General features: G+C 38.2%; 1 protein-coding gene and 1 pseudogene across 1 annotated transcript in view; both read left to right on the top strand.

Moving 5' to 3' along the window:
- The window catches only part of LOC124517405 (cAMP-specific 3',5'-cyclic phosphodiesterase 4D-like), a 545,211-nt gene that overhangs the window by 361,280 nt on the left and 157,311 nt on the right, over window positions 1-26,620 (top strand). The window lies entirely within an intron of this gene.
- LOC124517415 (60S ribosomal protein L7a-like) lies at window positions 21,860-23,432 on the top strand (annotated as a pseudogene).

Raw genomic sequence — 26,620 nt, 5'->3', positions numbered from 1 at the left:
GGTAAGCCAGAGTTTCACTCAAGGCTCATCATTTACCACTTACCAAACGGGAAAGTCATTAAACTCCACTGAACCAGTAGAACTAAAATTAATGATAACAGTGGAAACAAGGGCCAGGATGTATCCTATTTTCTTATTAATGCCATAATTGTATAAATGTCTGTTATAAATTCCTTAGGTGGTTTTGAGGTATGGCTAGAAAATGGTACCTTAACTTTTGTGCCTCCTGTTACAAAATAAAAAACTAATAACATAAATACACATTGTTTCTTTCACTGTTACTGAAATACCCAGATTTCTATTTTAGCTCCTTAGTGAATTGCAACCATTGGTTAGACAGACTGAAAAGTGTTTCTGTGTGTATTGATGTAAAATATGCAAAAGGAAAATGCAGCGCGGAAGTGGTAAGTGGTGCATTCGAACCCTCTGACACTGTCACTTTTCCCCAAGTCTCACCATCCTCTGGCAGGCCTCCTCTCTCTGGCTCCCTCTGTAACTCTCTGGCTATCACAGCTGAGCCCATGCAGCCCTGCCCTCAGCCTCAGTCTCCAGGCTCTGGAATTAGGGATCTAAAGAGCTTGGGGAAGCCAGCTACCATGGAGACAAGATTTGAGATAAGCAAAACTGACTCAGATGCACATCTCCTTAGTTAGTTTTCTGGTATCAGCTGAGCTACTTAACCTCTGTGAGCCTCAGGTTTCTTGTCTATAAGATGGCAACAATAATGTCTGCCTGAAAGTTGGTTAAGATGAATTAAGATTAGGGGCACTTGAGTGGCTCAGTCAGTTGAGCATCTGACTTTTGATTTCTGTTCAGGTCATGATCCCAGGGTAGTGGGATCGAGCCCTGCATCAGGCCCGGTGCTGAGTGTTGAGCCTGCTTAAGATTCTCTCTCTCTCACTCTGCACCTCTCCAACACTTGCTCTCTCTCTCTCTCTCTTTCAAAAAAAAAAAAGTTAAAAAGAAAAAGATGAAATAAGATTATGTAACTATTGTGCATATGCCTGTTCTTTCTATGAAAATCCCAACCTTCCTCCATGACTTACCTCTCCAAAGAAAAGGACCACCCCCCTCATTCCTTCATTCCTCAGTTATATTCTAGGTCTTTTTGGGTTAAAAGCATAGGTTTTATAATTGGGAAGACCCCGATTTTAATCTCAGATCTGCCTTTCCGTGACTGTATGATCATAGGGGCAGGTTACTTCAACCTTCTAAGCCTCCTTTTCTTCTGTCGTAAAACAGAATAAAAATACAACTAAACTCATAGATACAGTATTATGGGGATAATAAAAGGAATGCTAGGCCTTTATCATAGAATAAATACCAAATTAGTGGTTGATACCATCATAGTAGAATATGGAATTCTAAAAGTATACTTTGACCTTGTGGTAACCTTTGCTTCACAAACTCAGTCAACACATGAGGAGTGTCAGGATGAGGAAGGGAGTCTGGGGGTAACAAGGGCGACAGTAAGTACCCAGGAATGGGAATGTTTATGAATGTTGGCTCCGCTAAATGGATATCCAGATTTAGTGAGATATTGAACGCTGTCATGGAAAAAATGCACAGTGCCAAAGTTGAACACATGAGATTGTTGTTATTTAGAGATTCTTGGTATTTGGGGTCTTTTTCTTTCTCCCAAGGGAGGGATTTTGTTTCTCAGCCTGGTAATTCCATCACTGCTTTTACTTGTTTGTTAACATAGTTCTAAAAAGCTGAAAAGAGGCCATTTCTGTCCTTATTTGGTATGTGGTCAACAATGAGAACAGCATGGGTTGGAATCAGTGTTGCAAATGCTTTTTCAGTTAAACAACCTGTCTGCAGGATCCCCCAAGTTTTCAGAAAGTAAATGGGAATGTTCCTATATTTAGGGGAAGCCCAGGATTTTTGAACAATTGTGAAAAATTCCATGAGCTAGTTTAATAGAATTCCTTGCCCCTTATTTTTTCTATTTACTTCTAGTCAGCAGAACCAATAGAAGGTTTTCATCCTGCAAGTAAGAGTTTAATATTCTGTTGAAGGATTAACTTGTAAAATATTCTATCCTTTTATACTTATCATAGGAAGTTTTCAAATGGGAGAAAAAAATTACTGATCAAAATTTAAGATTGATACCCCTTTTGCAACTGGTAAAATGGTATTCCTACTTACCATGTTTATGAGGTGACCCATTTTACTGTAAAATTTTTAAAACTGGAAGTGTTTCTAACAGTATACAAATAATTTTTCTAGCAGACCAAAAGCTTAACATTATGAGTAGTGGTGCTTAAAATCTAGTCTGGTTGTTTTCAAGAAGCTTTCACATAAATTACCCTACATTCCTCTCAAAACCTCTTCCCAGTAGCTTTCCTTTGGATGAGACATGAAACGTAACAAGGTCAAGCAGCAGTACTCAAGGTCACACGGCAAACTGATGGCATGACTGTTCCTCTAATACCCTGTATCAGGACTGCCCTGCATATTTTCCCAATGATGCCTCATCAAAATCTAAGCCAAAAAAAGAAAAAAAAAACTAGTCTGAGGACAAACCTGTAATTCATTTGGTCATAACAGTGACAGTATGTTTTTTTTTCTGGTTTTATTATTTTATTTATTTATTTCTTGCTACAATTATGGCTTTGTCAGAGGGAACACGTAAGGAAAAAGAAAACAAATAACTCCTACCATAGCAAAATATTTCGCCCCTATTTGGGAACACAGAAAAAATATAATACAGGTGATGCATCTTATTTTCAAGAAGCCCTGATGTTATTGGTTTGTTCATTCATTAAACAAACATTATTGGGACTTTTTTTCCCTGGTCATTTGCTAGGCACAGGGCATTCAGTGGGAAAGCAGACATGGTCTCTGTCCTTAAAATGGTTAGGTCTAGCAGGGAAGCTAGATGTTAAATAAATAGTAATTACAAATGTGCTGACAGTGATAAGAAGAAAGCGCAGAGTGCTATGGAGACTTGCCTTGGTCCGGGAAAGCAGGGAAGGCTTGTCAGAGGAAGTGGCTTTCAAAATGAAATTCCATAATCTGTCCTTTCTCTTACCAGTTAAGACCTCAGGAGAGAGGTTTTTTTGTTTGTTTGTTTGTTTGTTTGTTATTATTTTTCTCAGTCTACACTCATGGATACAATATTGAAAGAACAAAATTTTCTGACTTTTAAAAACTTTATGCACAGAAAATTGGACAATTATTAACCCAAGAATACTTTTTTACATATTAAAACATAGTGTTTATTTTTTTATTTCAAATGATTAGCATATGTTAATTCCAAATTTTAAAATAATTTGATTCTCGGTACATTTCCTGTTGACTACTTAGAAAAGTCTCCTAGGACTCTATGGGTCATTTAGTAGATACTTAATAAACATAGAATGTATTTCCCTTCCCTCTCATTTTTTTCTCCTTGATTTCTTTCCTTCAACCCCATTTGCTCAAGTATTTACAAGGACCTCAGTGCTTTTTTGATTAAAAGGGGCTTGATTTAATTATGTCTGAATTGCTAAAAAGAATTATAAAATATTCTAATGTAGATGTGAACCTTAAGTGTATAGTACAGTATTTGGATTCACAGTCCAGTTTTATTTATCTTTCATTCTGATTTTTATCATGCGTCTTGTCAGCTGTTTTATTCTATGTGTTAGTAATATTAGCTCTTTAATTACATTTTATTTCTGTTTGTTTACTGAGACATATATGAATAAAGTATGCATTGGTAGCAGCTTAAAACACAGCGAATGCTTTCCTAATGGTCTTAAGAGTACGGGTACTGTCAGTTCTGTTAGCATTCTGTTAGTGTTACAACTTCTAGAATAATTGTTCTCCATTTTAGAACAGGGAAGAATTGACCTCTGAATCAAGTAGACACATGTAAGTTTTAGAATGACTATTTGAAGGCGGATCAAAGCAAATGCTAGCATTATTTTGCAGCATTTCCATTTGGAATCATAATCAATAGTTGATTTTGATAATACATTAATGTAATAAAAACCACAGTTGCCGATACTGAATAAATACTAGTTTACAGAAATGCGCAAGTCCCCTTGTTAAATTTCCTTTTGGCACATTCTTTTGCAATGGATCACCCTGAAAATAGAATTCTTACAATGGACTTCTTTCAGAGGTAGCTGATAAATGAACCTGAAGTGTGGTTGCTTGCTCCTGAGTTCACTTGTGCTACCTTTAAGTCTGTGACCAGCTACCATTTCAAAATACGTTATCCTGGACCCTATCTCTGCCTGCTCTGGTTTCCTGAGGCAACGTATTTCGACACAATGCAACTCCACTAATGTAACTCTTTGTTTCTCTCAAGTTCAGCTCACCAACCCCCCACCTGTCAAATAGTGACTTATTGTAAGCAAATGCCTATGTGGGTTATGTTTAAATTTTTCCACTTTTAGATTTGGGAGTTTCAATTTGATTCATGGTTGCTATCTCCTATAAAGGAAATGCTGAGTTTCTGTGTCAGACAACAAACCCCAAATTTGCCACTTGTAACATCTGGAATCTTGGAACCAAAATCCCAGAAATACTCAGGAGGCAAGTAAGATGCCTTATTTAGACCTGCAGAGCATAACATCTACATTATTGGCAGGAGGTGGGCATGTTGTTCAGATTTGAGGGATGTTAGAAATTATTGGATCACAGTTTGATGGTGGCAAAGTTTAGATCTCAGAATCTGGTTTTCCCAGGGATATAAGTTTAGTTTCCAACTTGTGGAAGAAGGGTTTGTCCCGGGATGGAATTTCTCTGCCACTGAATAATCCGTTCCTGGTAATATTTTTATGGATAGATAAGTGTTTACCAATGACAAAATATTCAAAATATTACTTTATTTCCTTTCCTACCATCTAGTACATGTGCAGTGAAAATTATAAACAATTGTTTCAAATATAAATGACAGCAAAGGTTCATCCTAGCAGACTTCTTATTATTTAATTTTTAATTTTAATTTTTTCCGGTTGTCTAAATTCTCATGTCTATAAAGACTAGCCAATCCTTCAAAAGGATATTGATATTTATAGTTGAAATCAAGTCTTAATTTTACTCTTGATTAATATCAGAAATAAGTAGCTTATTTCTATGACCTTGCTGAGGCCTGGTAACCTAAGAGGGGATCATGTATAACTGTACAGAAGAAATGAAAAGGTGGCGGTAAGGAATTATTTAAGGAAAAAAATAACATTAACATTGGAAGATACTTCTTGCACCTGTATCCAATTTCACATTAGGAAAAAAGGATGAAATTATCCATTTCCCTGGTCATAATTTTACATTTACATTTACATTGTTTTTATCCTGCTTAAGATTCTAATTGTCTGATCTCAAGAATCAGGGGGGAAAAGTAAGAAGGAATGCTTTGGCAGTAATGAAAAAGACAACTTTGCATCTCCTTTATTGTGTTGCTTTTAGAAAAAGTTGGACGTTCCACAGTATTTTCATTCTACATTATTACTACGCCCTAATGTTTTATCAGTTAGATATCAATTAACAGAACATTCTTTTAAAAATGTAAATTGGAAGGATCGCTGGGTAGCTCAGTTGGTTAAGTGTCCGACCCTTGACCTCAGTGTTCATGAATAAGCCCCACATGGGTTCAGTGCTGACAGTGCAGAACCTGCTTGGGATTCTGTTTCCCCTCTGTCTGCCCCATCCCCGACTTATGCCGTGTCTCTCTCTCTCTCTCGCTCTCTCTCTCGCTCTCGCTCTCGCTCTCGCTCTCGCTCTGTCTCTCTCTCAAATAAACTCAAAAGAAGGAAATATTAAAAATAAATAAATTAAAAAATTTTAATGTAAATTGAAATGGAAACAGAGACCTATGTTAGCCAAAATGCCTATGACTGGCTTTCGCCTCTCTGGGGAGACGGGGTCCGCCCTGGCATGATAAGTATAATTCGAGGTAGCAGTGAAGTCATGTTTTTTTCGCTTGCAAAGTTGTATGTGTGGACTGCAGCTTTTCTTCTCAGAAAACACTGAGGCTATTCCACCTCTAAAATGCCAAATGCCACCAGACAGAAGGAGAGTTTCGTGTTGGGTGCGAGGTAAAAGAGGCTCATCTTAGCCAGCGCTGCTACCTACCCCTCCTGCTCACCAGCATGTTTGTGTTCCCCCTCCCCGCTCCAGCTGCTCTTGGGGACATCCTCCTAACTCCCAATTCTCCTACACTGCCTGACCTCAGTTGCTGATGAAGCCGCTCTACTAGAAACCAAGTTGTTCAGCAACTTGTTAACTCTGCCGTCAGTGCTTGCATTTTCTAAGAGCTGCCCTGACCTGGAGACTAAATAGTACAGAAGAATGAAATAATGAGAGCTGGAATTTCATACCCCAAGAAGGGCAGACTCCTGTAGGTAAAGGCACGTTCTCAGTCTTTCTCAAAAATACCTGGGTGCTGGCCACCCATTTTGCTCTTGTGAAATGCGAATCTGTATACAAATGCAAAAAGGTGTCTGTCGTTTGTGAAGCGTTCAAATACTGTTGGTTGATTCAGAGAGAACGTGTTTATTTATGAACTCTTGGTTCCTCCAAGTTTGCTGCTGTTTGGTCAGCTCTCACTCACGCACTCTTGTGGCCCATCTGTCAGATAACAAAGAGGTGAAACCATAGAAATGTTTTCTATTACTCGTTCACAAAGCTGATATGGAACCTGTAGTGTTCTCAAGAACCCTTGATGTGCTGGATGCTGTTGTGAAAATAAGTGTCCTGTTTGCTTACTTGAGCTTTTATAGAAATTCCATGAATGTTTTGGAGCCCCCTGGGTATGGAAGCGATAGATTGAGCTATCTGGGTTGCAAAATTTGGCAGATATGGCGATGATAACTAAGTTCAACTCTTGGCCAATTTTGTCCCGTTCAGAGCGGGTTAAATTTCACTCTTGGGCACTCCAAGCCTCTCTAATCTTATCCGGGAGAAGCGGAGTTCTGCCTTGGTTTACAGTTGAGGTCACCCGTGTGGCAGTGTTTGGACAGGGACTGATGGAATTATGTTGCATTGTTAACATGAAATACCACTCTGCGGTGAGGACTGATGATGGCATTGGGGTCCTTTGACTCCTTGCATACAGTATCTTGAAATACATGCCTCCCTGAGATGTGTTGGACTCATAAAACATGTGAAGGACTCTGTTTGGCTTTCATCATTTATTTAACGTGAACAAAAGTTGTTTCAAGGGATTTATCAGGGAGTTAAGAAATGTTTCTAGGGAATAGAAAATGAAAAAGAAAATTGATCTTTGTTGTCAAAGTCATGCGTTATAATTGACTCTCCAAGGTGACGCACCATCTCCTTGAGGGGAAAGCTGCCAACAGCTTTGAAAGTGATCTGCCTGTTTTCTTCTCACACTGACTTGCAGGGAGGTGCTGGTATTTCAAGACGATTAAATCCTTGTGGAAGGTTTGCAAATAATGATGTCCATCCCTGTTTGTAAGAGAAGTTGGAATAAGGAAAATTATATTAGGCAGCTAGTTGTGTGAAATGTAGTAATCTTTGTTGAATTTCCCCCTTGTAGATATGTAATCACTTCTTTTTTAACAAAGCCTCTCTATTTACATTTTCTTTAAACTTCACACTTGATACAAAGGTTCGCTCACATTTAGTCATACTTTTCGTGTGTGTGTGTGTGTGTGTGTGTGTGTGTGTGTTGTGCTTTTCAGGAGTGCCATGTGACTCTGCTGTTTAATCAGGACTATATTTAAAAGCAAATTTGTGAGAGAGTGTTTCCCATGTTATTAATGAGATAAGGTCTGAGTGAAGCAAGCTCTGTCGCAAAGGGCAAGTGTCATGCAGCAGGAAGTCCTGGCCATCCCTTCCACCCCTGCCTCAGCCAGGCTGCCACCTCCCTGTCAGTGCATACCACCACACAGAGGAAATGCCCTCACTCAGCCACCGGTGCCTCCTGTGCCTCCTGCTCCGCGCGGCGGGGCCCTCTGGCCCCCGGGCCCTGTACCAACTCTGACTTTCTGCAGTTTCCAGCGATCCTGGCACTTTCCTTACAAATGGCTTTTCTTTGGGATCTTCAGGGAGTCACAGTGCCAGGACAACCTCCCAGAGCCAAAACAAGATTGCGTTTCTCAAAGTCCTACAGGTATCACTTTTTACTTTTTGTAGCTGGGAAGAATTTTTTTATCAGTCTCTATGGCTTTAGCCCCCTCCCCCTGCAAATATTCTTTTTCCCTGTGTCGATCTATGTAACTTGTAACATGCTTTAGTTTGGCAGTATGCAAAATATGAGTGACAAAGAAATGAACCTTAAAATAGTTGGGGTGTGTGGGAACCTGAGAAATAGCAGGAAGTTGACTAACTCTAAAAGCTGATTTTGAGAGTCAAATGGTGAACTTAAAAAAAAACCAAAAACCAAATAACAACATTCCTATTACTCACATCTGGAAAACAAGGGTCTTAACATACCTCATGGAGTTAATATAGCCTTACACTGGTCATACTAACTTTCAGTGAATCCTTCAAATGTCAGGAAAGGGGTCTTGTTTGATTAAACAGGCAATCAAGCAAAGGAAGGAAATGCTACTCTCATGCCCTAAGGGTTTCTGGGCAAATTCACGTGGAAAAGTGGAAACTGTCTCTGTGATCTAGGTGATAATTATCTTGTCCAGGAGAATTAGACCCCATAAAATCAAAGTCAAAGTTTTGTTAATCTTTTATTTCTAAGGGTTTCTGCAGAAATCACATGAAGAATCTTCATTTCACCACCTCAATAATGTGTCAATGACAACTTTGTTTTACATCCAAGTTAGCTTATTTTAACCAAACAACTAGAAAAAAGAACGAAGACAGAAAAATCTTTGATTTCCTTCTTTACTTGAGTATGCTAGCTATTTACAAGGAAAAAATTGATTCTTCACACTTTTTTTTGTTTGTTTCTGATTGGTTAGTCTGTAGCAGTAAAAGCTGTTTCAGGAAGAGCAAATACAGTTGAAACTGTTTTGCAAAATCTTGAGAATGTCTTTCTTATTTAGACCAAATGTAACATCTAGAAATTACTAGGCCTATATAGAAGTATGCATTAAAGTTGGATTAAAATACTTTCTGACTTACTTGCATAAAAAAAATTCAAATTTTGGTTTAAAATAATTCAAGGAAATTATTTGTTTTAGGCAGTATGGTAGATAGTGCCCTTGGAATTTATTAGGGAACTGTAAAATCAGAGAAATCAAATTATGAACTTCACCTATAGTAACAATGCATAAGCAAAATTTGACAAGGGATAAGTAAAAGTTGACAGCTAAAAATGTAAGTAGGAATTTCATTTATTTCTATTTCAAAACAAAATAAATACAATGTATTTTTATTATTTATATTACTTTATCAGTTACGTATACAGTTCAACATTAGAAATTATATGCCCTACTATGTATTTTACATTCTAATCAATCCACATCTCATGCTTATTATTTGGATCTCATGCTTCTTATGTGCATGTTCATAATTGTTGTAAGCTCATCAAGGATATGTCACATTACAGTGCATGTTTCCAGTAGATGGTGGCTTCTAGACTCCCCTCATCATCGAGATCTGGTAATATTTCCCAGGCTGTCATACATGCCTAACTACTGGGTAGTGTGAAAGGAATAGCATGTTGGACTAGTGTTTCGGAAATCTCAAAAAATGCAGTGTAAGCTCTACTGTATGATTTGCAGATATATTATGCAACTTGCCTTAGTCTGGCAAAGTTATCTTCATTGTCTGTTGGTCAAGTTCTTATCCTTTCCAAAATACAGCCCAGGTTCTTAGTTCTAACAAGCCTCTTTCATAACAAGAGGTAAGAGTGACATCCCGAATCACCATCATGGACCAATCCACTTTGGCACCTGAGAGACTTTGTCCCTCATTGATAGACTTTTAATGTGAATGCGAATTGCCCATGTAATAATTAAATTATTTGCATGAACTGTCTTCACTATACTTTGGGTCCTGTTTTGTCTCTCTATTTGGACTGTAAATTCTTTGATGCCAGGGGCTCCCTTACATGTGACAGGAGTGCCATTAATTCATATTTGATGAAGCATTTGCTATACTATCTTAGTTGGTATCGCTACTTTATTTGCAAAGCCAAGTTGTTGAAATAATCAGAGACTATCAGAGGCCAGGGGTTCAGGAGATAGTTAGGGAAGTCGGAGGCCAGTTGACCACTCTGGTCTCACATTTTCAGAGGTCTGTCATTGCTCAAAAAGATTATGCATTCAGCTACAGCAGTGTACTGACAATAATGAAAAAAGATATTTCTCATCTAACTGTAAACTTTAACAGGCCACACCACCTCAAATGCACTGTGAATCAATATAGGTATGTATGTGTACACACATACACACACACACACACACACACACACACACACACTTAAATTCTACAGTTATCTTCTGAATGGCACATTTTTATTGCCTAGCATTCCTGGGGTTAAAGGTGTTAAACTAATATAAATGTTTAAATTTTCCCACAATTTTGCAACCTTGTTTCTGAAATTTTTTTAATTGATTTTTTAACATAACTGGGCATCAGCTAATTTTTCTTCATTGAATTTCCCCCTTACAAGACTATAGGCTCGAGAAAAATATTTCATATTCTGTAAAATCCTGAAATGTGTCTAGTATAATATATTTTTTTTCTTTGAAGATGGAATGGACATGAATGCATGATACTGATGGTACACTTACCTTTAATCTGGAATAGTTTTCTTTGGCATTGTTTTCACTTTCTTGTAGCATTCAGGGTAAAGGAAAGCCAAGCCTAGAATCTGTGGAATTCAGTTAGAGTCTGATTTGTTAAAGTAAGAGCAAATCATATACATTGGATGACTGTTCATCTCTGAGAAGTACAATCTTAGACAGTTAAACAATGCTTAAAATAGATTTGAAAGTAGTTTTTCAGCAGTGACAAAATTTTTGTCTTCTGTGGGCAAAATACATTTTTATAAAAAGCCAAATATGATTAATATATAGTGTATGAAGCCACATTTTATTTGATAGAGAGAAAGAGAGGATTGCACACTAAGGAGACTAATTTTCCTCTCTGGATATGGAATGAGTGCCAATTATTACTTAGAGCCACATCTTTCATATATGTTTTTGAGGAGAGTGAAAAGGGAATGATGTGTTCCTCACATTAGGTTTGAAGAAATAACGTGTGAATTTATGTTGGAGTTTTAAATATAGTACCTAAAAGTTTGGACAGAAAATGATCTGAGAAGGAAAGAAAGAATGAGGAGCTAAGAATTAGCAGGTTGATGAACTCTGCCAGCTCACCAAGGGAACAACACTAGGACATTTTGTTCGTCTAATTGCTATTGTTTGAAAGTATTGTAATGTTCAAGGAAACTTTAAATAGAAAGTTACCCTTCAAGAGATGGTCTTGTCTTTCAACCAGAACAATTCACAAAACTTTCTGCTTTCCGTCTTCTCAGAAAGGGATGCTAAAAGAAAAAGAAGAAAAAACCACACAAACATTTTATGTGGTGATTCTGGGGTGGTTGTATGCAAATAGAAAAGAAAGCCATCCAAGGTACATTTAGGACAGACATGATTCGCCTAGCATCCCACAAGCCAGAAGCAGAAAGCAGTTCTAGTTTTCTTGTCTCTTATACTAACAGGGGTCATGGAATACTCTAAATAATTGAGATTCTCAGAAAATCTCCAAATCTCTATTTGCCGGTAGTTTCAACATCGACGTCAACATCGCTCCCCCAGCGGTTTAACAGAGCTGCTAAATAGGTGATTCATTAAATTCATTTGCACATACCTGTACCTCTTGTAGAAGGGCTAAGAAGTAAATATTTTTAACGTGAAATAGACTGATCAGTGGAAAGGAGAATTATCAAATGAAGAAACAAAAGCACAAGTGATATTAGAGTCATGAAAAGCCACATGTACTAGAACAAAAAACCATCAATGACCTTAAGTCATCCCCTGTGCTCTTACAAATCTATGTTTAGATCTGCAGCTTGGATCTGGACATCTGATAGAGGCAGCCATGAGCAGGGACAAGAGAGTGTGGTCAGCTGCTGTGTTACGACTAAAACCTGAGCCTTAGCACCTCAGTCGTTGTCAAAGTAAGCCTAGCAATACCCACTAGAAAAGCAAGCTGGAACCCAGGCCTTAGGAAGGGAAATGAGTGCCACCAACAAGTCAATACACTGGGATATAACTTTCTAAGAACCACATTCATGCCTCCCATTGCACAGCATTTGTGTAAAGCTTTTCAGATGTAAGAGATGTGATAAATATTGTTTTTACTGTCCCACAGCTCATCTCCATTAATTCTATAGGGTAAGTGAGGAGAAATACCACCAAATAAGGGAGAAAGAATTGAAGGTTCAGGGATTAGAGGCCACACACACACACAGACGCGTGAGCACACACACACACACACACACACACACAGAGAGACTAAAGTCTGGAGTAATATAAGTAACAAGTAAGTAATTGATAAGATCTAATTTCTCTTAGGCACTTACATGTGCCATGTCGTGTTCCCAGTAAGGTACATGTGTTGTCTCACTTCATTCCACAAAACAACTCCATGAGATAGATCAACTGTTTTCTTTCTTTTATAGCTGAGGAAACCAGGCGAAGTTTGAGAAACTTGCCCAAATTTGGACCCTGGCAGTCTGTCCCAGAGCCTAGACTTCTAAATAGTCAGTCTGCTACCTCTAGTTTCCTGAGCAAATCCTCTCATGGCCACACAGGGAGGAGTGTGCCCTAATGAGGGGTGCAATTCTAAAATTTTTTTGGATGTTTATTTATTTTTGAGAGAGAGAGAGAGACAGAGTGCGACTGGGGGAGGTGCAGAGAGAGAGAGAGAGAGACAGACAGACAGACACACATACACACACACAGAATCTGAAGCAGTCTCCAGATTCTGAGCCATCAGCACAGAGCCCGCTGCGGGGCTCGAACTCACAGACTGCGAGATCATAACCTGAGCTGAAGTCGGATGCTTAACCAACTGAGCCACCCAGGTGCCCCAAGAAGTGCGATTCAATAGATTTACTGTCCTGCTGGGCTCAACTCCTAATCTTTCCCTGAAAAGAGATCATTTTGCAATTTGATGTAGAACATGGCTTGGTGGTCAATGAAAATAGAAACTTACTAAATAATACCTAAACTGTCATCTAAACTAATTGATATTGGTTTAGAGCAGTATTGAGCAAGAATGCCCAATTGTAAGTATTTCTTATGTTAAGAAACAATGAAACAAACAATCCCTAATCGGTGAGTTAAGTGGCCCGGCTCTATCCTCTCACTGGGTTTTGTTTGTGGGCTTCCATCTGGCTCATATCATCTGGCCAAATACATTGGTCATGTGGTTTTATTTTACTGCCAAAATGTTGCTTCTTGGCCAGCTGTTCAGTGGAGCCTGAAGATTGTCTGGGCTTAAAGAGGTCAACTTCATCCTGTTCCGTGCCTATTTATTCCACTGGCATTGTTGCGAATATTAAACTGGCCTTCTTAACCATATTCCAAATGGAGAGTAATAGCATTATTGAAAATGGGAAGAAATAGTTACCTTATAGGCCACATAACAATCATTGTAGGAATAGCAGAGAGGTTGACAATCACTGCACATGTGGGCAGAGGTAGCATAGTAGAGGGGGAAAGACTTTGGCTTTAGAGCTGAACAGATGAAGTTTGAATGCCAACTCTGCTGCTTTCTTGACTGAGTGGTTTCCCTAACTGCCATCAGTAGATTCCATGTCTATAAATGGAAAATATAAATGCCTACTTCACAAAGCCATTGTGCCTTTCAGCGAAAATATGTATTTAACAATCAGCTGCTTACCCCCTCTTTCTTTTATAGAATTTCCCACAGTTCTCTTACCATTTCACCAATTTTGTGATGCTTCTTAGATAGGTTTATAGGTTACCCTTCGTCATTGGGGCTGCATTTGGTTACATATTAGAGCAATACAGCTGGCGGCTTGCAGGTCAAACATCTGCATCGTTGGAAGGTGGTGTGGAGTGATGGTTGGGAGCTGGCTGGCTCTAGACCCATACAGCTGAGGTTCAAATTTCCATACTTTCATTCACAGTTATGAGACATTCAAAAGTTATTTAACTTTATTGCCTCAGTTTCCTTATCTGTAAAATGAGATGTTGTGAGGAGTAAGTGTGTTAATCATATGTAATTCCTGGCACGTGAAAGCACTAAAATAAATATTAGTTATTATTAATACTAGAATGTAAGTTCCATGTGACAGCGATTTTTGCCTTCTTTTTTCCACCTCTTTAACACCTGTAAGGGTGTGTGACGTAGTGTAGGTGGTTGATGTATACACATTGAATGAATGAAACTATCAGCAAATATTTCTAGACCACTGACAAGAATGGGGACACTCTGCTTCCTTTTGCAAAATTCATGGAAGAGAGAGTTAAAGTTGGAGAGACCTAAGAGTTCATCTGCTCAAACCCATCATCTTACATTGAAAAACCTAAAGATCTAGAGAGACCCAGGTTATGAAATTTGATGGTGTCACAGCCAGACCTGTACAAACCATGGTTCTGTGTGCTTCTGCACGAATTTTTTTCTCCAATGTCCCCCCCACCCCTCACCTCAGTGTAGATCCCATTTAAATAAATGTCTTTGGTAAGGTGGCAAACAGAATGATTTGGTGCCCACTTTCTACAACTAGGGAGGAGTGCGAGAGTCAAAATTGGGTAGCCACCACAAAAAGATGGGCTTCTAAATACTAGAAAGAGTCCTCTAAGGAAGACTACACTCAGACACTTTACCTACAAATCTAAAAATCCCATCCTACAACAGCTGCAATAGGGATTTGGAAGAGCCTTTTCGTAACTAGGGTTTTTGCAGAGGGCATTAGCTAAGATTTGCTAAATTGAAAGAAACATATCTCAAACATCCAAAGGAATCTGTGCAATTAGCAATGCTGACCAGACACAGAGTTGAAGAGGGGAAATAGGGCTTGTGAGTTCTCTGTACTATCAAGACAGCACATGGAGCAAGCGTAGACAGAAAGATATAAAATTGTGTGTGGTTATTATAAAAGTACAGATGCTATTAGGTGGCTGGGAGCTACACACCAGCCTGGAGCACGGTCAGATGTGGACTGGCAGGACATGCAGAAATCAAGGTAGCAGAAGAAGGAGAGATACCTTCCACTGCTGAGAGTTTGTAATCATGCTTGTGAGTATTTCTGATGGTCAACATGAGAGCCATACTACGCTTAAAACTAGAAGTGTAATGGATGTGAGTATTCGTGGTGAATAAAATGTATAATATTGTCATTATGTTGATTCTAGATTTTTAGCTAGTAGAATTTGGGCTATAAGTCATTAAACTGAGGAAATCCCAGCACACAGTTTTAAGGGCTAGTACCTTAATTGAGTGGGCCAGAGAAGACTTGTTCAGACTGAGCATAGCAAATAATGAACACTTTGCTAGAGGGGGAACATCTGCTTCTGTACCCCTTCATTTGCTTCTTCTCGCTGTGGAGGCTCCCACCCCTGTGTGCTTTGCCACTGTCAAATACCCACCTCCTGCCTTGCCGGTGTCCCCTCCTAACCTCCATTATGTTTTTCACATTTGAACCGTAATTGAAGGGCTTCTCTAATTTTCTTAACAAGGGGCTGAAGAAAACCTCTTAATTTCTGTAAGGCTGAGTTAGATAAGTGCCCAGAGTGACTGTGAATCAGAGCAAAAGAAAATCTCATTGGTCATCTCATTGCCAATCTCATTGGCAAGGGAGTTTCATTATTATGAAACTAATAAACTTGTCAAATTGTACAGTTTGACACCTAATGATAATGTAAATTTGGAAGGGGAACAACTAAAATATTGCAGAGAAAAGATGGATCTGTGGACAGAGTCGATACATAGTACTTTAATTATGGGAAGTCAATCAAATGTGAAAGGCAGATGTTTCAAGAGCAAGAAGTATGTAAGCCCCATTGTGAAAAGAAAACTTGAGAGTGAAAAAGATGAACGTTGTGGTGGGCTAAAGGAATACATTAAAAACTAATGTTCCCATGAACAAACACTCAAATGTAATCAGAACTCACATAAAAGATGAATTCATTCATTCACAAACTATTTTTGAATGCCTATGATAAGCCTGTTCAGTACTGGGCTGGTAAATGTTAACAGCCAGCTTTCTGTGAAGACACCAAAAGGAAAAAAAAAGGCTGTTTGTAATATTTGCTGATTTCAAAACTCCTCAAATCCTCCCAGTGGCCCATTTCAAGTTGTAGAGGTCACTTGATGGAGAGTTGGCAAGAGGTGCATTGTAGTGCAGGCAGATATGTTGATGTAAATGAACTCAAGAATGTACATAATGTAACAATGTAGTCAAAGTGCTAGGAACTAAAGAGTTTTGAATGTTTATTACTAGTGTTTTTAACATCATTTATTTAATAAGTTTATATCATTTAACTTTTTTAACGTTTATGTTTTTATTATTTTTAATATGAAATTTATTGTCAAATTGGTTTCCATACAACACCCAGTCTCGTCCCAACAGGTGCCCTCCTCAATACCCATCACCCACCCCCCATCAACCCTCAGTTTGTTCTCAGTTTTTAAGAGTCTCTTATGTTTTGGCTCCCTCCCTAACTTTTTTTTTTTAAATGAGACAGAGAGCATGAGCCGGGGAGGAGCAGAGAGAGAGGGAGACACAGAATCTGAAGCAGGCTCCAGGCTCTGAGCTGTCAGCACAGAGACTGATGTGGGGCTCGAACCCACGAGCTGTGAGATCATGACCTGAACTGAAGTCAGATGCTTAACCGACTGAGCCACCCAGGTACCCCATATCATTTAACTTTTTACAGTTGTAGGTATAATGACCAATTTAGAAATACTCCTGAACATGGAAGAGTCTGCTTTTTCAGCTGGTGTGGACAGCTCTAGCACACCCCTTTGTCTGGTGTTTTACTAGCCACCTGACAGTATTAACCTTATATTAGGAACATAATGATAAGGAAAATGGATGAGATCTTTGCTCTCACATAGCTTACCTCTTAGTGGAAGAAAGCATAAACAAGTTAACAACTACATAAAACAACATAGGTACTGAGACAGGAGATTCTGCTTGAAGAAATCAAGGAAGCCTTCATAAAGAAAAGAGCTATTTAGTTACATATAATCGAAGTGTGTCCATTCCATATATCCGTGAGTACATTTGCAGTCCTAGGCAGGCAAGACATAACTAAGAATTGCACCCAGTTGATGGAACCACATGTATATTCACCTCATTATTGACTGTGTTCTTGGTCATATCAGACTCCAGTCTCCTCAGTGAATTTGTCTTTGCTTCTCCTTAACTGTAAACATGCAAAGAGAAGAAGGAAAGGGGGGTGGATATCATACTTTCTTTTACATTGTTTTGTGTAATCCTCAAAAAGTTCCATGATATAAAATATTAAAGTTAAAAAAATGAAATTTAAAAATCAATAGCAGTAGTATATCCTACAGTAGTACCTTTTTTTGGCTTGGTTTATCTGTCCATGTCAGCCCTAAAAATAGAGATGTCATAAGCTGGGAGAAATAATGTGATGCATTTTTTTTATTTTCAAAAGTTATCATACACATTTAAATTGTTGGATTACAGGGAGAGCTAGTCAGCCCAACTTTTCTCTAACACATAAATTTTCAGATGGTGCCTGTAAATATTATGCTTCTAATGCTTGTTGCTTGATCCCTTTTGGCAATTAACTTGTCTTTAATTGATTTGTGGATTATCCACTTGAAGTTGCTATGGATAAAGGAATGCAATGGCAGAATTTGTTTATATAGGATAGTAAAATGGATTGGCTAGGAAGAGAGGTCTAACTTTGTAAAGTATCCTTGGTTTCCAGAGGTTTTTCTTTTCACATAATTGCAGTGTTTAGATGGATGGAGAGTGAAAAACTAGCTGAATCTGATTAGTGTTCTCATCTAAAGGGAAGATTTATGTCCTGTTTAGGCATCACATTAATTTGATGATGTAAGTGCATTCTCTAGTGAAAGAGTGGTCACCATACGAGAGAGAAAACCATAACAGAAAAATCCTTTTGCCATTTTTGGGTTGTACTTGATAGTAAGTTCTCATCCGTGAGTTCCACAAAGCATCACTGTCTCGATCTCAGATGAACTGAAAGACAAAAACATTTTACTGCTCCTGTAATTGTTTTACGTATGTATATACTTACCATTTCCTAGAAAATGACTGGATATTTTCCCCCCATAACCTTCTGTAGCCATTTGTTATGAAGTTCAAAATGTGTTAAGCAAAGCCAGTTGCCAGCTGCCAGTGGTGCTGCTGCTGGCGGTGGGCACGTTTTTGTTCTGTGTCCCCTTGTTGAGGAAGAGGATACTCTACAACTTCTCTTGTGTGAGCTGCTCCCCTAACCCTTGGCTGAGACACTCGGACAACCACCGTCAGGTGCCTCTTCCTTTTTTCTTTTTTTTTCCTTTTTTTAAAATATGAAATTTATCATCAAAATGGTTTCCATACAACACCCAGGGCTCATCCAAACAGGTGCCCTCCCCTCCCTCCCACCCCCCATCAGCCCTCAGATTGTTCTCAGTTTTTAAGAGTCTCTTATGGTTTGGCTCTCTCCCTCTATAACTTTTTTTTTCCCTTCCCCTCCCCGATGGTCTTCTGTTAAGTTTCTCAGGATCCACATAAGAGTGAAAACATATGGTATCTGTCTTTCTCTGTATGACTTATTTCACTTAGCATAACACTCTCCAGTTCCATCCACGTTGCTACAAAGGGCCATATTTCATTCTTTCTCATTGCCAAGTAGTATTCCATTGTGTATATAAACCACAATTTCTTTATCCATTCATCAGTGGATGGACATTTAGGCCCTTTGCATAATTTGGCTATTGTTGAGAGTGCTGCTATAAACATTGGGGTCCAAGTGCCCCTATGCATCAGCACTCCTGTGTCCCTTGGGTAAATTCCTAGCAGTGCTATTGCTGGGTCATAGGGTAGATCTGTTTTTAATTTTTTGAGGAACCTACACACTGTTTTCCTCTTCCTAAAGAAAATCCATTTGGACTGAGACAACAGATATGTCAGAGAGATCTCACTTGCAGAAATGCCAAGAAAGGTAAAGAAGAAATTATTGGCAGGGGAGACAATTGTCTTCTGTTTTGAAATGGACTTGAAAGGCTTAATGTTTCTGTTAGCTCTAGATGACTTAAAAATAACTATGTTGCCCACCCAGTATTGGTAAAAAGGAAAGGGACTCTCTTTTCTTGTATATAGCCCTTAGTGCTCCATGAGAATCTATCGGTTCAAGATGATGGGTGTGAATATGCAACTAGCTCAGGAAAAAAAAATGCTTAGCCTTAGCCATTTTCATATAACCAGCCCTCGGATCCAGAAATAAAACATGACCAAGGATACCCTTTCGTGCTCTCTGCAGTCACAGTGCTTCCAAAGGTAACAACTATCCAGAATTCTAAGAGCACACAAGGTTTTTTTTTTTTTTTTTTTTTGCCTGTTTCTGAACTTTTTTTATGAATGAAATTATATAATATAAACTCTTCTGTTTTGGCCTCTTCCCATCAACATTGCAATAGTAACATTCATCTATATTGTTTTTTGTGGTTGTAGATTGTTCATTCTCATGATAATATATCATGAGTGAATGTACTGTCAATTACTCATTAATGTTATTGTTGACATATAATTGGGTATTTCAGTTTGAGGCTATTATGAATAGAGATGCTGTGAACATTCTAGTATATGTCACCTGATAAACAAATGACTATGGTCTATGTGTAAGTGTGAGTGCATATACACATGCTGGATGTATCCCAAAGAGTAGAATTTCTGGACTGCAGTTTATGCATGTTTTTAGATATCACCAAATAAGTTGCCAAAGTGATTGTACCATTTATATAATTTCTGAGACAGTGTTCCAGTTTTCCACATCCTCGCCAAAGGGCAGGCCATCTAGGTATTCCATTTTCAGTGACAGCATCTTAATAAATGATTACCTAGGAGATGGATATTCTGATTCATAAAACCTGATTTTCCAGGAATAGTATGGCATTCACATTCTGTTTCTCCTCGTGGTGAATAGAACACACCTATGGAATGAAGGCCTAGTAGAAAACATGACACATTGTGCAGAAACAGAATTGACCCCATCTTTGACATATATTCAGTTTAAATTTATAATCGTATTCTTACATTTTATCCAGATTGATTTGTCAACCCAGCAATAACCATTGTGAGCCAAAACAATTAATAATATTTTATTCTGTTTTAAAATGTCCATCTCCTACTTTTGGTTCTAGCTATATATCCTATGCTCACTTTAAATGAGGTTTTCCCTCCCATAAATTATTTCTTAGAAAAGTTGTTTCGGACTTTTCCTAAGCCAACCTAACCTGTTTAAACACACTAGCAGATACATAGGCAATGTAAGTTATTATACAGTACATTTCCTTTATTCTCTTTCCTCTTTCTTTCTCATTGTGTCTTTATTTATTTATTTTTTTTAATGTCAAGATCCTGGTGACATATAATCCCCTTTTGTATGTCATTCCCTCTAAAGCTCATCATAAACTGATTTATGATACCAGTCTGGTTTCTGGTACATCAAGTAAGTAAGCTGACCCTGGTTCAGTTTGTACCATGTCAAAGTGTGATCATTAATTTTAGACAATGACTGAAGACATTTAGCATGTGTAATAACTGTGGTTCCTATTTCTTGAGGCTTTCAAAATCCAATCCTATGTCTCTCTAATTGGTGGCATATTCAGCAGAACACAAAGGAAAGTTAAGGCAGTAGAAATGTATTCTTGGGGTTTCATGACATGAAACAATGTATACTTTATTACTGGACAGATATTTTATTTTTTATTTAGTTAATGTTTACTTTTGAGAGAGAGAGAGAGAGACAGACAGACAGACAGACAGAGCATGAGTGGGGGAAGAGCAGAGAGAGAGGGAGACACAGAATCAGAAGAGGCTCCAGGCTCCGAGCTGTCAGCTCAGAGCCTGACGCAGGGCTCAAACTCACAAGCCATGAGATCGTGACCTGAGCTGAAGTCGGACACTTAACTGACTGAGCCACCAGGTGCCCCTCTGGACAGACATTTTAAATCATGAACTTTGAAAATAAGAGTTTCTATATAATGTCACCTGACTTGAAAATTAGGAAAGGAGTTAAGGATTTATAATGTTCTCTTTTAAATTTTAATCTCTACCTTAGTGGGCTCTTGAAGTTGTTATATTTGAGCTTCACTTTTAAATTCCTCAGAAATGAGGTTTTACTAAAAATATAATCCTCAGAACCAACATTTGGTGCCTGAAACTCCTTGGATCCCACTGGAACTTGTATTAATTCTTCCAGGTCCCAAAAATGTTCTTCCCAATACATACCAAATTGCAGCCTAGGATAGCTAATCATTTTGTCAATGGTAAATTAAAATTTATCACTGAGCTATGGTAAATTAAAGTCTACAGAATTCACTTTAACCAGTGTTTCAGACTATCAACTCTTTTAGCAAAACTGCTAAAGAAGACCGGAATGGCTTATCTTTGTTTTCATCCCCTGTTGTCCTGCCTGCTGCACAGGGCAGATATGAAATATTCAAATTCATACAGAAAGGGGAGTGCTAGGGGTGAGGATCATCCTTTAAGTAGATAATCAGCCTATAGTCATCGAATGCAGATGAGTCCACCAGGCATGATCACAGTCGACCTACATTTGGGAACTTATTCTGAGACAGTGGTTTATAAAAGAATCTGACAGCAAAATAAAACTTTGGAAAATAAAATAAAGGGCATGATTTTTTCAGGCTTTATTTTTACCTTAGAAAGCTTTTTTTTTCCCTTTTCTTCTTTGTTTTCAATCATTTTATTGTAATTAAATAAATAGCTTATGCTTGGTACTAGAAGCTGAAGAGAAACTGACACTTTTGCTGAAAGGAACAAGACATTTTGTAATTAAATACTAAGTTCTATGCCTTAGGCCAGTGCCTCTAAAAACTGGATGTACACCCATCTCCTGACGATCTTGTTACAATGCAAATTCTGAATGAGTAGGTCAAGAATAAGGCCTGAGATTCTGCATCCCTAGCAACCTCCAAGATGGTGCTAATGATGCTGGTCCTTGGACCCTGGGATGAGTAGAAAGGGTTTAGGAGATTGGAAGTGCAAAGGAGAAATTCATACTAAGAGGTCACCAGTCCTTCCGCAGGGTTAGTACTGTCACCATCTTTGTGGAAAACAAGAAAACTCAGCTGGTAGTGATGGCACATGATATGGATCCTATAGAGCTGGTAGTCTCCCTGCCTGCCCTGTATCATCAGATGAGGATCCCTCTGCATTATCAAGAGGAAGACTAGGCTGGAGCATCTGGTCCACGGGAAGATCTGCACCACGATCCCCTTCACACAGGTGAACTCAGGAGACAAAGGAGCTCTGGCTAAGCTGGTAGAAGCTATCAGGACCAATTATAATGACAGATATGATGAGATCTGCCATCACTTGGGAAGGAACATCCTGTGTCCAAAATCTGTGGCTCACAGTTCCAGACTAGAAGAGGCAAAGGCTGAGGAAGTAGCCTCAAAACTGGGCCAGGTGTATGCTGTTGAGTTTTCTGTGTGTAGAAGCAATGGTCTCCTTCAAAAAAAAAAAGAAAAAAAGAAAAAAAATTTAAAAAGAATAAATTTTTCAGAGAGAGTAAATTTTGCAAATAAAATACAAATTTCTACCTTCATGTGAAATCAGTCAAAATTCAATTGTGGTCCCCCTAGTAGGATCCAAAACTAATCCTAATTATTGTTAGTATAGTAGAGACTTCATAACATAATACACTGATACACTGACAAAATGTGTAGACCCTGAAAATGAATCATGGGGGTTCTTGTAAATGCTTAAAATAAATACATATCTGTAGCTTTTAATGGTCTACTCCTGGTTCCATTGATAGAAACAGTGTTAAGATAAACACCAATGACAGGGAAGATGAGAACTAAAGACAGAGAATATAAGCTTTTTTTTTTTGAGATGTTGAGAATGAGGTTGCCAGAACATTTGCTTTTCCATGGATTATTTAAACCACTGAACAAGAGCCCTAAGACATATCTAAAGTAAGAATTTAAGAGACTGAGTCTGAAACCTGGCCTCATCCTCCAGTATTGTTTCCATTCTCAGAGAAAAATTTATAATGTTTCTGAAAAAACTGACCAGTATCCTATATCACTGAAAATATCAGGAAGTTTGTGTTAAAAGTTCAGTGATCATTGGCCACATTTCAAGCATTTTTACTCATCTTTTATGATCAGTTACAGGGGAGAGAGGAAGGCAGGGGCCAAGACATTTTTTTTAGCTTTCCTTTGTTGAAAATGAAAACTAAGGGATGACTAAATAGATAGAAAGGGTTTTATTGTAACACCCATGAACAAGTTCTTTCCATAAATTATTTTGTATATTATATGAAGGTTAATATATTTTTTCATATTCCAATCCAACATCAGACTTCATTTCTTTACTGTTTGTTGTGTAACTCACCACAGAAAATATGATTTCTTACTTTCTTTTTTTTAACGTTTATTTTTGAGACAGAGAGAGACAGAGCATGAACGGGGGAGGGTCAGATAGAGGGAGACACAGAATCTGAAACAGGCTCCAGGCTCTGAGCTGTCGGCACAGAGCCCGACACGGGGCTCGAAGTCACAGACCGTTGAGATCACGACCTGAGCCGAAGTCGGACGCTCAACCGACTGAGCCACCCAGGCGCCCCTAATTTCTTACTTTCAATATAAACATTCTTTATTATCATAGTGATGAAGTCCCAGCACTTCAGTATTTACTTAGGTTACTTTTATATGGTAATGATAATATGAACTCTCCCAGTGTTTGCTTGGAAGAGCAGCAGCTCGCTCTACTAGATTTTCACTCTCGTCTTTGCTCATCGTACAGTATCAGGCAAGGTACTTAACTTCCATATACCTCAGCTTTCTCACATGAAATTGATTGTGCAAACTATTTAACGACTCTATCCCTTTAAGTTGATAGAAATAACATTACAAAAGTAAAAATAACTATAAATGACCCAGGGTATTTACCTACATACTTCTTCATAATCAAGCAAATATTGATATTAACACCAAGCTCAGGAAAGATCAAAGATGATCAATGAATAGTTCAATGAAAGAACAAAGAATAGTTCAATGACCCTTTGAACTTGTATGCAATCCAGTCATTCATTTAACCAATGTATGAACATGTATGATCTGCTAGACACACGAAGCCCCAAATTTTATGTGTTCAAGTCTGATATATGTTGCTTAAATCAGAGGTTGGCAGACTTCCAAAAGTGACTCTTTTGCTAACATTATTCTTCTGAATAATAGTAATTATTCTTTCAATATACTTAGTAAGTAAAAGCAAGAGTATGGCTCTGAAAATGAAGACTACTTTTGTCTACCTTCTATTATTTGGTGCTTTAAGACAGAAACCTCCCTGATGCCTACTTTCAAGTGGACTACTGTGAAATCTGTGGGTTATTTACTTGTCCAGTTGATTCAACTGATTGATGTCCAACTAGTAATGAGTTAAACTCTGTCACAGTACCAAAACAAAAATTTAGATACTATTAAGATAAATTTCATCATTTTAAGGTTTCAGTTTAACAAATGAGAAAAACAAAAAGGATTAGTAAAAAAGCATGAAGAAGCAAGTCCAAATATAGTTATTCACAGTTTACAGAAGAGGATGTCTGTCATCTCTCATGAGCCAGCAGACCACCGAATATCCACATTAAAGATGAACGAAAACACTGAGGAAATGATCCTGGTAAGAGGCGCCATATGTTGTAGATTCTCGTATTTGTTAGAGCTAAACAAAGAAGCTGAGTCTTTTCCGGGATGGATCTTGGAATAAAATAAAGTGAGAGGTTATGCTAAGTATGAAAGTAGGTATTTACAATGTTCTTTCCCATTAAGATCTTCAGAGATATTTAAGTCATAAGAAATATCAGCATTGCTTTCAAGTACCTAATTCAGCTTAGAAAACAAATCGTTATCGAAAGAGTGTTTAGAACATCATGAATTTAAAGTGAATAGTTTAGCTTCATGACTGAGCAGAGATTCCTAAGTTCAAATTGTGGCTGTTCCATTTATGGGTCATATGGCCTTTATTAAACTTCTTAAGTTCAGTTGCCTCTGTACCTACATCATCCACTGCTGTATTAAGTGAGATGATGTATGCATACAGTAGTGTGGCATATAGAAGCAGTCAGTTTATGTTAATTATCATTACTTGCAAGAATAAGCTACAGATTTCTTTCCATTGAAGGTAACCTTAAGTGTGATAACAGCTTGGCTATAGAACAAGAATGAGTCTCTCCTTTCTCTTCTGTAGTGCCCATTATTAAAAAGAGGGAGGGAGGGAGGGAGGGAGAGAGAGAGAGAGAGAGATAACAAGCACCAACCACTGACCCTTTAAAAATAAGTGGGATTTATGGGGCACCTGGGTGGCTCAGCTGGTTAAGTGTCTGACTCTTGATTTTGGCTCAGGTCATGGTTTGAGTCTGAGCCCTGCATGGGGCTCTGCGCTGACAGCTCAGAGCCTAGAACCTGCTTCAGATTCTGTGTCTGCCTCTCTCTCTGCTCCTCCCCTGCTCTCTCTCTCTCTCTCAAAAATAAATAAACTAAAAAAAAAAAAAAAAGAACTGGGATTTATATCACACATACATACATGCATATGAGCATGTAGGTATGTCTTTGGATACATGTGTGTATTTTTGTGTGTGGTTGTGTGTGTGTGTGTGTGTGTGTGTGTGTGTCTGTGTCTGTGTGTGTGTGTACATACATACCACTGCCTGGGAAATTGGATTTCTCATATCTGTTAACTATAACGAAAAGCCAGGACCTAGTCAAGTGTTATATATGCAAATGATGTTCAACATATATTTACAGAATTTATGTATTTTTACATTTCAAATTGATGTTACTGATTTTTCTACTTGAAAATCAATTACAATCACCTCTTTACTTTAGTGAATGGAGCTATTTTAAGGAACTCTGGGGCCTCGTATCAAGTATGATGAGCCCATGTACAACTAAGCTCTTCAGTGGATTTAAGTTACATAACTATTAAAGGAGCCTGTAGATCATCTGGTATCCACCTCATAATATGGTTTTCTCACTCTCCATCCTTCCTTGCAAATGCAGCTAACTCTGTGTATCAGTTTATCTTGTATCTGTGTAGAAAAATGGCCCCCAAAGAAAGCTGACTACCAATCTAGAACTGTGCTCTCCCACAAGACAGCCAGTAACCACAGAGCCCTTGAACCGTGGCTAATACATGTGAGATGTGCTGGAAGTGTAAAATGCACAGATTTCAAGTACGAGGTGGGAACAAAAGTGAAAAACATCTCATTAGTAATTTTTATTACGATTTCTTGTATAGGTGGTAATATTTTGCACCTATTTGGTTAAATAAAATATATTATTAAATTAATTTCACCTGGGGGGCTCCTGGCTGGCTCAGTCTGTAGAGCGTGTGACTCTTGGTCTCAGGGTGGGTTCAAGCCCCATGTTGGGTGTAGAGATTACTTAAAAATAAATCTGAAAAAAAATAATCTTACCTCATCTTTAAACACTTTTCATGATGTGGCTTTTAGAAAATTTAATATTACATGTATGGCCCCTATTA

This window comes from Lynx rufus, unplaced genomic scaffold, assembly GCF_022079265.1.
Source record: "Lynx rufus isolate CCGP_SWC_20201006 ecotype Redwood Valley unplaced genomic scaffold, mLynRuf1.p SCAF_1, whole genome shotgun sequence".
NCBI classification, from domain to species: Eukaryota; Metazoa; Chordata; class Mammalia; order Carnivora; family Felidae; genus Lynx; species Lynx rufus.
Note: the sequence above shows the minus strand (reverse complement) of the source record. Positions and strands in the feature narration are given on the sequence as shown.